The sequence below is a fragment of the Marmota monax genome, unplaced genomic scaffold (assembly GCF_021218885.2).
Source record: "Marmota monax isolate L192 unplaced genomic scaffold, Marmota_monax_Labrador192_F-V1.1 WCK01_AAM20220418_F8-fsc00193, whole genome shotgun sequence".
In the NCBI taxonomy this organism is placed as follows: Eukaryota; Metazoa; Chordata; class Mammalia; order Rodentia; family Sciuridae; genus Marmota; species Marmota monax.
Window position 1 is genome coordinate 3,063,046 of NW_026695203.1, and position 12,080 is coordinate 3,075,125.

Below are 12,080 nucleotides of genomic sequence, written 5' to 3' on the forward strand. Positions count from 1 at the left end.
CATTTATGTACTATTTTGGTAGCTACCTTAACCAGGTACCTCTTAGGTGGGTCATGAATGACACTGGGAGATCTCCATTGCTTGGCATTTATTGAAACCACCTTAGATCCTGCTTCTCGGAGCTCCATGACATGGGGTCACAATGATATTCCTTTTATGTATAGGGCCTATGTCCTCAACCCTACTACCCTATGATCATCTCCCAAGAGCTCCAAGACCACCTTGACTTGAAGTCCCCCACTTCATGAGTACAGTGCACACACAGCAGGTCTCAGAAGCCACTTGGAGTGGCTTCCTTCCCACTTCCCTGTGCATCTTCTTTTCTTCTACCCCTGCACACCCCACTTTCATCTTTTGTTCATAGTCAAGGAAAAATCATGCTTGGTTTGGCCCAGAGCTGGCCACTGGGTGATGAGATGTGTTTCTGCATTCCCAGGTCCCTAACTGGCAGTCTATGGTGGGGGACGGGGCTGAGACTGTGTTAACAGGGACCAGCAAATGAGGAGGTGAAGACCTGAAGGAGGCGGCAGATGTCAGGAGGGTTCCCATCCAGTTACAGTCAGTGCTCACTGAATTTCACTGATTTCAGCTTTGATCTAAATTATTTCTTGTCTTCTACTGGTTTGGGTGTTAGTTTGTTCTTACTTTTATGGGGCTTACTTTTATAGGGTTTGTTCTTACTTTTATAGGGCTTTTTATAGAGATGTGATGTTAGATTATTTGGTCTTTCTGTTCCTTTGAAGTATGAGCGCAATGCTTTGAGAACCGCCTCCATACTGTGCCAAATGTTTTGACATGTTGTGTCATTAGTCTCATTTACCTCTAAGAATTTTAAAATTTTCCTTCTGTTAGCCATTCATCATTCAAAAGTGTATTATTAAGTCTCCATGTATTAGAGTGATTTTTATTTTTTTGATCTTATCTTTGTTGTAGATTTCTAATTTCATTCCATTATGATCTGATAGAATGAAGGTATTTTCTGTTTTTTTATTTGTTAAGGTATGCTTTGTCCTAAAACATGGTCTGCTTTAGAAAATATTCCATATGGTATTTACAAGAGAGTGAATTCAGACATTGATGGATGAAATATTCTATATGTCTGTTAAGTTCAAATTATTAATTGTGTTTTTTAGTTCTGTAGCATCTTTATTTAGTTAGTGTTTGAATGTTTTATCCAGTGATAAGAGAGGTGTGTTACTATCTCCCAGTACTGTTGTATTATGTTCTACCTGATTCTTTTTAAAATTTTTTTCTTTTTAGTTGTATATGACAATAGATTCTTAATGTTGAAGGGGTTTTTAAAAAAAAATTTAAATTTTAATTTGTTATATGTGACAGCAGAATGCATTACAATTTATATTATACATGTAGAGCACATTTTTTTTAAGAGAGAATTTTTTAATATTTAATTTTTAGTTTTTCGGCAGATACAACATCTTTGTTTGCATGTGGTGCTGAGGATCGAACCGGCCGCACGCATGCCAGGTGAGCGCGCTACCACTTGAGCCACATCCCCAGCCCAAGAGCACAATTTTTCATATCTCTGGTTGTACACAAAGTAGAGTCACACCACTTGTGTCTTCAACATGTACTTAGGGTAATGATGTCCATCTCATTCCATCGTCTTTCCTACCCTCATGCTCCCTCCTTTCCCTCCCATACCTTTGCAGTATCTAGAATTCATTTAATCCTCTCACCATGTTGTCTCCCCCCTCCCTGCCCCCAACCACATTATGAATCAGCATCCTTAAATCAGAGAAAACATTTGGCATTTGGTCTTTTGGGATTGGCTAACTTCACTTCGCATTATATTGTCCAACTCCATCTATTTACCTGCAAATGCCACGATTTTATTCTCTTTTAATGTTGAATCATATTCCATTGTGTATACATACCACACTTCATTTATCCCTTCATCTACTGAAGGGCATCTATGTTGGTTCCACAGTTTAGCTATTGTGAATTGTGCACCTTAAACATTGATGTGGCTGTGTCCCTGTAATATGCTGTTTTTAAGTCCTTTGGGTAGAAACCAAGGAGTGGGATAGCTGGGTCAAAGATTCATAGTTTCACAATGAATCTCTATACTGCTTTCCATGTTGGCTGCACCAATTTGTAGTCCCACCAGCAGTGTATGAGTGTACCTTTCCCCCAACATCCTCACCAACACCTATTGTTGTTTATATGCTTAATAGCTGCCATTCTGAGTGGAGTGAGATGAAATCTTAGAGTAGTTTTGATTTGCGTTTCTCTAATTGCTAGAGATGTTGACCTTTTTTTCATATATTTGCTGATTGATTGTGCATCTTCTTCTTAGAAGTGTCTATTCAGGTCCTTGGTCAATTTATTGATTGGGTTATTCATCTTTTTGGTGTTAAGATTTTTGGGTTCTTTACATATCCTAGAGATTAGTGCTCTATCTGTCATGCGTGTGGTAAAAATTTGTTCCCAAATTGTAGGCTCTCTATTGACATCATTGATTGTTTCTTTTGCTGAGAAAAAGCATTTTAGTTTGAATCCATCCCATTTATTGATTCTTGATATTAATTCTTTCACTATAGGAGTCTTATTAAGGAAGTGGGGCCTAATCTGACAAGATGAAGATTTGAGCCTACTTTTTCATCTATTAGATGCAGTGTCTCTGGTTTAATTCCTAAGTCCTTGATCGACTTTGAGTTGAGTTTTGTGCATGGTGAAAGTTAGGGGTTTAATTTCAATTTGTTGCATATGGATTTCCAGTTTTCCCAGCACCATTTGCTGAAGAGGCTATCTTTTCTCCAATATATGTTTTTGGTGCCTTTGACTAATATTAGATAAACTGTAATATGAGGGTTTGTCTCTGTGTTCTCTATTCTGTACCATTGATCTACCAGTATACTTTGATGCCAATGCTGTGCTGTTTTTGTTCCAATTGCTCTGGAGTATAGTTTAAGATCTGGTATATCGATGCCACCTGCTTCATTCTTCTTGCTAAGTATTGCTTTAGCTATTCTGGGTCTCTTACTGTTCCAGATGAAATTCATGACTGCTTCTTCTATTTCTATGAGGAATGTCATTGGGATTTTGATTGGAATTGCATTAAATCTGTATAGTGCTCTTGGTAGTATGGTCATTTTGACAATGTTAATTCTGCATATGTAAGAACAAGGGAGATCTTTCTATCTTCTAAGGTCTTCTTTAATTTCTTTCTTTAGCATTCTGCAGTTTTTGTTGTAGAGGTCTTTCACCTTTTTTGTTAGGTTGATTCTTAAGTATTTTATTTATTTATTTATTTTGAGGCTATTGTAAATGGGGTAGTTTTCCTCATTTCCATTTCAGAGGATTTGTCACTGATATACAGAAATGCCTTTGATTTATGGGTGTTGATTTTTGTATCTTGCTCCTTTGCTGAATTTATTTACTAGTTCTAGAAGTTTTCTGGTGGAATTTTTGGGTCTTCTAGGTATAGAGTCATATCATTGGCAAATAGTGCTAATTTGTGTTCTTGTTTTCCTATGTGTATCCCTTTAATTTCTTTCATCTGTCTAATTGCTCTGGCTAGAGTTTCAAGAACTATATTAAAAAGAAGTGGTGAAAGAGGGCATCCCTATCTTGTTCCGCTTTTTAGAGGGAACACTTTCAATTTTTCTCCATTTACAATGATATTTGCCTGGGGCTTAGCATAGATAGCTTTTATGACATAGAGATATGTTCCTGTTATCCCTAGTTTTTCTAGTGTTTTGAACATGAAAGGGTGCTGTATTTTGTCAAATGCTTTTTCTGCATTTATTGAGATGATCATATGGTTCTTATCTTTAAGTCTTTTGGTGTGATGAATTACGTTTATTAATTTCTATATTTTGAACAAATCTTTCATCCCTGGGATGAACCCCACTTGATTGTGGTACACTATCTTTTTGATATGTTTTGTATTCAATTTGCCAGAATTTTATTGAGAATTTTTGCATCTATGTTCATTAGAGATATTGATCTGAAGTTTTCTTTCTTTGATGTGTCTTTGTCTGGTTTTGGAATCAAGGTGATATTAGCCTCATAGAATGAGTTTGGAAGTGTTCCCTCTTTTTTAATTTCCTGAAATAAATTTAGTAGTATTGGTATTAATTCTTCTTTGAAGGTCTTGTAGAACTCAGCTGTGTATCTATCCGGTCCTGGGCTTTTCTTGGTTGGTAGGCTTCTGATGGCATCTTCTATTTTATCACTTGAAATTGATCTGTTTAAATTGTGTATATCATCCTGATTCAATTTGGGCAAATCATGACTCTAGAAATTTGTCAATGCCTTTGATATTTTCTATTTCATTGGAGCACAAGTTTTCAAAATAATTTCTAATTATCTTCTGTATTTCTGTAGTGTCTGTTGTGATATTTCCTTTTTCATCATGTATGTTAGTAATTTGAGTTTTCTCTCTCCTTCTCTTTATTAGCATGGCTAAGGGTTCGTCAATTTTTTTTTTCAAAGAACCAACTTTTTGTTTTGTCAATTTTCTTAATTGTTTCTTTTGTTTTAATTTCATTGATTTCAGTTCTAATTTTAATTATTTCCTGTCTTCTGCTGCTTTTGGTGTAGATTTGTTCTTCTTTTTCTAGGGCTTTGAGATGTAGTGTTAAGTCATTTATTTGTTGACTTTTTCTTATTTTGAAGAATGAACTTCATCCAATGAACTTTCCTCTTAGAACTGTCTTTATAGTGTCCCAGAGATTTCAATATGTTGTATCTGTGTTCTAAGAATTTTTTAATATCCTCCTTGATGTCTTTTGCAACCCATTGTTCATTCAGTAGCATATTATTTAGTCTCCAGGTGTTGGGGTAGCTTTTATTTTTTATTTTTATCACTGAGTTCTAATTTCATTCCATTATGATCTTAATGCAGGGTAGTATATCTACTTTTTATATTTGCTAAGAGTTGCTTTGTGGCACAATATATGGTCTATTTTAGAGAAGGATCCATGTGCTGCTGAGAAGAAAGTGTACTCACTTGTTGAAGGATGAAATATATAATGTCAGTTAAGCCTAAGTTATTGATTACATTATTGAGTTTTCTAGTTTCTTTGCTCAACTTTTATTTGGAAGATCTATCTAGTGGTGAAAGAGGTGTGTTAAAGTTACCCAGAATTATTGTGTTGTGGTCTATTTGACTCTTGAACTTGAGAAGAGTTTGTTTGATGAACATAGATGCTCCATTGTTTGGGGTATATATATTTATAATTGATATGTCTTATTGATTAATGATTCCCTTAAGCAATATGAATTATCCTTTTTTATCCTTTTTGGTTGACTTTAGTTTGAAGTCTACTTTATTTATTTATTTTAACTTTTAAAAATCAAGTTTATTTGAAGTATAACTTATATTTGGTAAGTTTTTATCTTTTTAGTTGTTATGAATTTTTGCATACATTCACCACAAATACAGAATAGTTCCATCATCTCCAAGGAGCTCCTTGGTGCCAGTAGAAGATTCACTTACTCCTACACTCAGCTCACAGCAACCATCCTATGCCTGTGTTCCTGGTTTTACATAGGATTATGTCCTGATAGATCCGTTATTTGGAATTTGGGAAGATAATAGGATAAAAGCAATTTGGAGAAAGAATATTAGAAATTTGAAGTGAAAAACTTTAAAGACAGAAGTACAGAAAGGTAAAAAAAGATAGAAAAGATGTAGGAAGATAGAGAAGATGTAGGAAGACAAGAATTTTAAACCCACAAAATAGGAAAAAACAAAACTAGGAGGAAAAAAAAAAGCAACTAAGGGTGAATGTACAAACCTTAGGGAAAAAAACTAGAAGATAGAAACAGGATAAAAAATGGTTAAAAATGTCAAATAAAGATATTTTGGATAAAAAAATACAAAAAACTAAGACAACTATTAGATACAGACATTCAAGATAGAAAATGGTAGAAGAGATGGGGCTGAAAGGGTGGGCCTTACACTGGTTTTGTAATGACTCTCCAAGCTGCAGCTACTTCTAGTCCCTGTCTGCTGTCCCAAGGTAGAGGCTACTGCATGGGGGAGGCTATAGGAATGGCTGCAGTGTCTCAAGATGGAAGTGGGTCAGACCTGGGCTCACAGGTGGTGGTGTGTGTGTGGGGGGCAGGCCCAGGCCTACCCTGGACCCTGGCTCCTGCGCAGGTTGGCAAGGTGGATCTGGGCTGGGCCTGAGCTCCAGAGGGTATCTGCTGGTGGTGGTGGGATGGACTCAGGTCTATCTCTGAGAAGGGTTTGTTTGCTGTACATAGATACTCCATTTTTTTCCTTTATATTATTTTTTATTTGTTTTATTTATTTTTTTAAGAGAGATAGAGAGAGAGAAAGAGAGAGAGAGAGAGAGAGAGAGAGAGAGAGAGAGAATTTTAATATATTTTTTTTTTTTTTAAATTTTTTATTGTGGGTTGTTCAAAACATTACAAATTTCTTGACATATCATATTCCACACTTTGAATATTTATTTTTTAGTTTTCGGCAGACACAACATCTTTGTTTGTATGTGGTGCTGAGGATCGATCCTGGACCGCACGCATGCCAGGCGAGCGCACTACCGCTTGAGCCACATCCCCAGCCCATTTTTATTTGTTTTAATTAGTTACACATGACAGTACAATGAACCAGACATTATTATATATATTGCGTGTATATATGTGACTGCATGACCAATATGATTCTGCAACCTGTACACTCAGAAAAATGAGAAATTATATCCTATCTGATTCAAATGTATGATATGTCAAGGTCATTGTACTGTCATGTGTAGATACTCCATTGTTTTGGGGCATAAATATTTATGATCATTATCTCTTGTTTTTTGATTCCCTTAAGTATTATGAAATGAACTTCTTTGTTTTTTCTGATTAACTTTGGCTTGAAATCCACTTTATCTGATATGAGAATAGTAACCCCTGGTTCTATGGATGTAAATGCCAATGGCCATTTCCACCTTTGCTCTGGGGTAGCCAGTCTTTGCTGAGGTCAACTATACAGCCAGACAAAAGGTGCCATGCAAATCTGTGGCAGTGTGACCTTGACTAGCACCCTCTGCTAGTGAGCAATCTCTTCTTCTTTTCCAATTCATCTCTCCTCCATTTCCCATGGAGTCAGTTTCATAATTGTCTTTGTTCTAAGTTGTGAGCAACACCCTGCTCTCTTCTTCTTCTTTTTTTAATAATAGTTGTTTTTGTTTCAGTTGTCGATGGGATTTCATTTATTTATTTTTATTTTTATGTGGCGCGGAGGATCAAACCCAGTGCCTCACACATGCCAGGGAGTGCTCTGCCACTGAGCCCCAGCCCAGCCCTCCTTTGCTCTCTTTAGGAGACCCCATTTCCTTCTTGGCTGGGAAGATCAAGGCCGTGTGGTGTGAGGCCTTCAGCATCCTCCTGTTGTTCTGTCTTTACCTCTTCTTACCTGTCAGTCTAAGAGGAGAAAAAAATCTGTCTCCTCCTCCCCAGAGCACAACTGTGTTCCCGGTCCATCCTCTTGTTCTCCCTCCATCCCACGGCAGGGGATCACCCATGTGAAGCATCAGGGAGCCTCCCCAGGGGAAGGGCAGTGACAGGAGGGAGGCCAGAGAGATGACTGGACTGTCTTTTTCTGCTCCGACCAGGTTTCTGCCTCCCGGGTCCACATCCTGTGCTTACCTTGCTCATTCTGGCCCTTCCCACAGATGAGAGTGCACCTCACTCCTCAGCCAAATGTCTCAATCCCAGCCACCAGGAGACAGAAATCACTCAGCAGTTTAAACAGGGATATTTACTAGAAAGGTGTGTGCTATGAAAGGAGAGTAACTACCAAGGGCTTAGAAAACTCTAAAGGAGCCACCAGCTTGTGAGACCCAGCCAGGATAATTTGGAGGCAGGATCCCTCCAAAGCTGGGGTTCAGCTCTAAATGGGAAAGGTGTGGTTTTGACCCACACCCTGGCTGTTCCTGCCATGTGGGGTCGCAGACACAAGACAAGCAGGACACAGCCCTCTGGGTCACAGTTGAGCTACATGGAAGTGAGACCTGAGCTCTAGTGTCCACTGAAGAGCATGGGAACCATGCATATAGGTGGGCAGGCTGAGGCCGGTTGGAAAGAGGTGGTCACAATCCTGGCTGGGACTGTGAGGTCAGCAAGGGTCTTCACTTTCTGGGCATGTGCCTGGACAGAGCAGCAGCCCCTGTCTGAGCACTACTGACCTTCCAACAGCAGGACCCAGGAAGCAATTCCATGGGGGAAGTTTTCACCCAGTAGAGAGGCCCCTCTCCTGGAGCACCCCTCTAGTGCCCCTTACCCATCACCGCCAACATGGTGCTCATGGAGGGAGCCACACAAGAATGCAGTCTCCATGGCAGAGCTGGTATGGAAGAGCGGATTTAGAGCTGAGTCAATCAATCGACACGTGGCACACTGTGCAGCTTGCTGGGCTTTGGCCAGTGGAACGCCAGCAGATGGGAGGCAAGTGGGAGCTTTGGGTACCTCTCATGGCTGGCTGGCCTCTGCATGTCCACCATTACCATGAGAAGCACTTGCCTGTAAATAGCTTGCCTTTGAACCTGAGCCCTGGAGTGAACACACATGGCCACACCTGAGTCCAGCTGTCAGTGAGAAGCCAGGCCGGCTAGACCCTGCAGCTTAAAGTGAAACTGGCCAGAACCAAAGTGAGTCGGGAAGGCCAGTCCCTCGGGAAATAGAACCTGGAAGCCAGGAAGGAGGGGCTCTCACACAGAGGCCTGTGCTTAAACATGTAACCAGGACTCCTTAAAGTCACAGCCCTGCACAAAGCCCGCCACAACCTGACCCAAAATGCCCTTCTGTGAGGACTGCTGTTCTCCTTGGACGACACCACCCTCATCATCAGTCCTGGTCCCTGACTCACAGATAATTGTTTCAGAACAGCTTAGGTAACTTTCCTCATTTTACCCTTCAAAGCCCATCTCCTTTCTCCTCCCTGGGTGTGCCTAGAATTGGTCCTGGCAGGTGTATCCTGGATTATAACCCTCGGCTGCTCCCCAGTGAATTCAGTTCTCTGGAGAGCCTCTATCTCTGTTGTGACTTTAGGTTGACAAAACCAACCCCCTGACCAAGCCCAGCCGAGGTTAGACAGTTCCCATCCATCTGAGACCTTGGGCACGAGAACAAATCCTTGCTGCTGAGCGGCACTGGTGGCTGGGGTAGCTTGACACAGCACATTGTGAATAAGTCTGGGTAGAAGGGGCTCCTGCTCTAACAAAGCCCTCGAGCACCTGTCATGGCTCCTGGATGAAGCTGGGTGGCCAGCACGCTGTTCCAGACAGCTGGACAAATGTCGAGGAAACTTCTTCAGGCCAGAAAAGATGGTGGTCCATGATCACCTGAGCAGCAGGAAGTAATTCCTGAATTTGCAGGCTTAGGGGAGAAAACTGCAGGGCAAACAGTGGAATGCAGGTGCTGCCCGGGACACGCTGCATTTAAAAAGAAAGCTTTATGTTCTGAAAAGAACTCATTTGTTTGTTAACCAAATGTCAGGGCAACATAGATAGGACAGAAATGGCCTACTGAGAAGAATGAGAGTGGTTTTCCCCAAGTGAAAGTGACTCCATTACTACTCATTTTAGGGAAAAGAGAAAGTCAAGAGCCTGTGTGCCTTGTTCTTTTGATAGTGGGCATTATTGGGGTAGGTCTACCTCTGACCTACTTGAAAAGTCCTTTTTTTTTTTTTTTTTTAGTACTGAGGGTTGAACCCAGGGCTTCATGTAACTAGTCAGCAATCTACCACTGAGCTAATCCCCTGTCCTCTTGCCCTTTTTACCTGTTATTTTGAGACAGGCTCTTAGCAGCCGAGGGTATCACTAAGTTGATGAGACTGCCTCAACCTACCAGGTTGCTGGGATATAGGTGTGTGCCACCGCACTCTTTATTAAGACCACTAACATCATTAAGTTGATGCTAAGTATTTTTCAAGTTCAATTAAATTGTTCCTAGATAATTAAGGGTGTGATCCCACAGAAATGTGATGAGCCCAAATAATTAAAATTGAGCTGGGGAATGCAACATCAAAATGATTTGTCAGACTTCTGGTTTTTGAAAAAATGGAACTGGAAACAGAGGAAACTCACCAGTTTTTTAAAAGAGCTGTATTGACAAATGCATTAGCAACTTGCGTTAAAAAACACCAAGACTCCTTGAGAAGCTCAAAGACCTCTTGTCCTCTAACATTTACAGGGGGGAAGCAAGATGAGAAAGCTGCTCATCCACTGGAAGCATGTATTTTCACTGAAGACTTCAGAAATTGCAAAGGAGAATGATGGGAAAGGAAGACTTCAAAGACGATGGGACCTAGTAAGCATTATGCAGGACTTCTGAACTGAAGCCACTCCCAGGTAACAGAATCAGGACTTAATCAGGGAATATCCCCTAATCCTAGAATGCCTTATTTTCTGTGGTACTGAGTTTTGGAGTGGTTCGTTATACATTATAGTTGTGGACAAGACAGAAAATACTGAAATTGGTATCATGAAGGTGGATTCAGAGCAACATAGGATAGAAGAAAGACATGGACACTTTTCCCTGGCATTTGAATTTTTGTGACCCCCTTTCTATGAGGTTGTTGTACTTCCAGTTTTGACCAGTTGTCGAGCGTGACATTTACTGATCTTGTATTTCCGCTGCACTTGGGATTTGTCATGGACAGAAATATTGTCTTTAAAAGTTTATAGATCTCTGGATTTAATGTAGATCATTATATCCTGGATTTTGTCTTAATGGACAAATCGGATTGTTAGGAAGCGGTATTGTGGAAGTGGCCAACTGCTGCAGTTGCTACACTTGCCTACCCCCAACTCACATCAAGGACTGAGTGAAAAGAGAGGTGCAGATTTCCATTTACTGAGGGAATCGAGAATGTGCATAAATCAGACTGGGTAGAAAAGAGCCTGCAGATGAGTGAGAGTCCTCTGGGGACTGGAAGGTGACCTCCTGGCCTGAAGAGGAGTCTCTCGTCAGGCTGTGGTGCATGTGCAGTTTCCATCAGTGAGGAAGGAATAACACTCACAGTGCACCATGGAGTCCTTGGGTGTGGGAACAGATGACAAATGCTAAGGGAAGCCCCATCAGTCAAGGAAGCACAGCTCAGAGCATTTGACTGCAGACTAAGAGGTCCCTGGTGCAAATCCAGGTGTCCCCTGCTGGTGTGTGTGTGTGTGTGTGTGTGTGTGTGTGTATTTATTATTGGCAAACCTACACTGGTCTTTTCTCTGGTCAGTGTTCTCCTAGCCATTCACCCTCAGCACCACCCTTCCTAAGGCTGTGTCAGTTGTCTCTGGTGCCATCAGTTACCTGGCAGAAGGAGGACTCCTGTTGAAAGGCCAAGGTTCGTTGTCGGAGATTAAAATGCACACACACAGATAGCAGTGACAAAGATGAAGCACTTTACTGCAAGCTGGTTCTAAAAGTGAGAGTCAGTTATCTTAAACCAGGAAGCTCCCTGGGCCAATCATAGTAAAGGTCAGGTTATCACCTACAGTGCACGCACATCCGTCCTGCATAAGATTCATGGGAGGCACGAACTGTCCACGAGCTCGGAAGATGGGAGGACCAATTAGAAAATTTTCAAAACAACTTGTTATCTGCCCACTGGCAACTTGCCTGCTGCCATGTTGCATTAGGGGCTCCTTATCTGAAAGGCCCGGGGAGTTCTAGCTGCCCACTGGCAATTTGCCCACTGCCATGTTTGAAAGGCCTGGGGAGTTCTCAGGGAGACTCCCAACACCTGTGGCCAGTGATCTGTGTGTTTTTCTGAAGGTCTTCCTTAGTTGCTCTATAAAGTTGACATTATGGAGCGACATATTGCTGAATCAGAGTCACCCAGACTGGATTTACATCAGAATTACCAGTTCCCTCACTGAAAATACAGACCACCCCTAGTCTTTCTGATTAGTTCAGATTGGAATCTTACAACTTTAATTTGGGGTGGGGGGATCACAGTCCCTTACTAATGTCCATCCTAACAGCCAATAATTCTAATAGGCAGGAAAATGGTATTGGAACTTACATTTGTAGATGTAAATGATGTTCCAGGATATGATGTGTGTCATAGCCTGACAGTAGCAGGTACACATGTGAAGGTG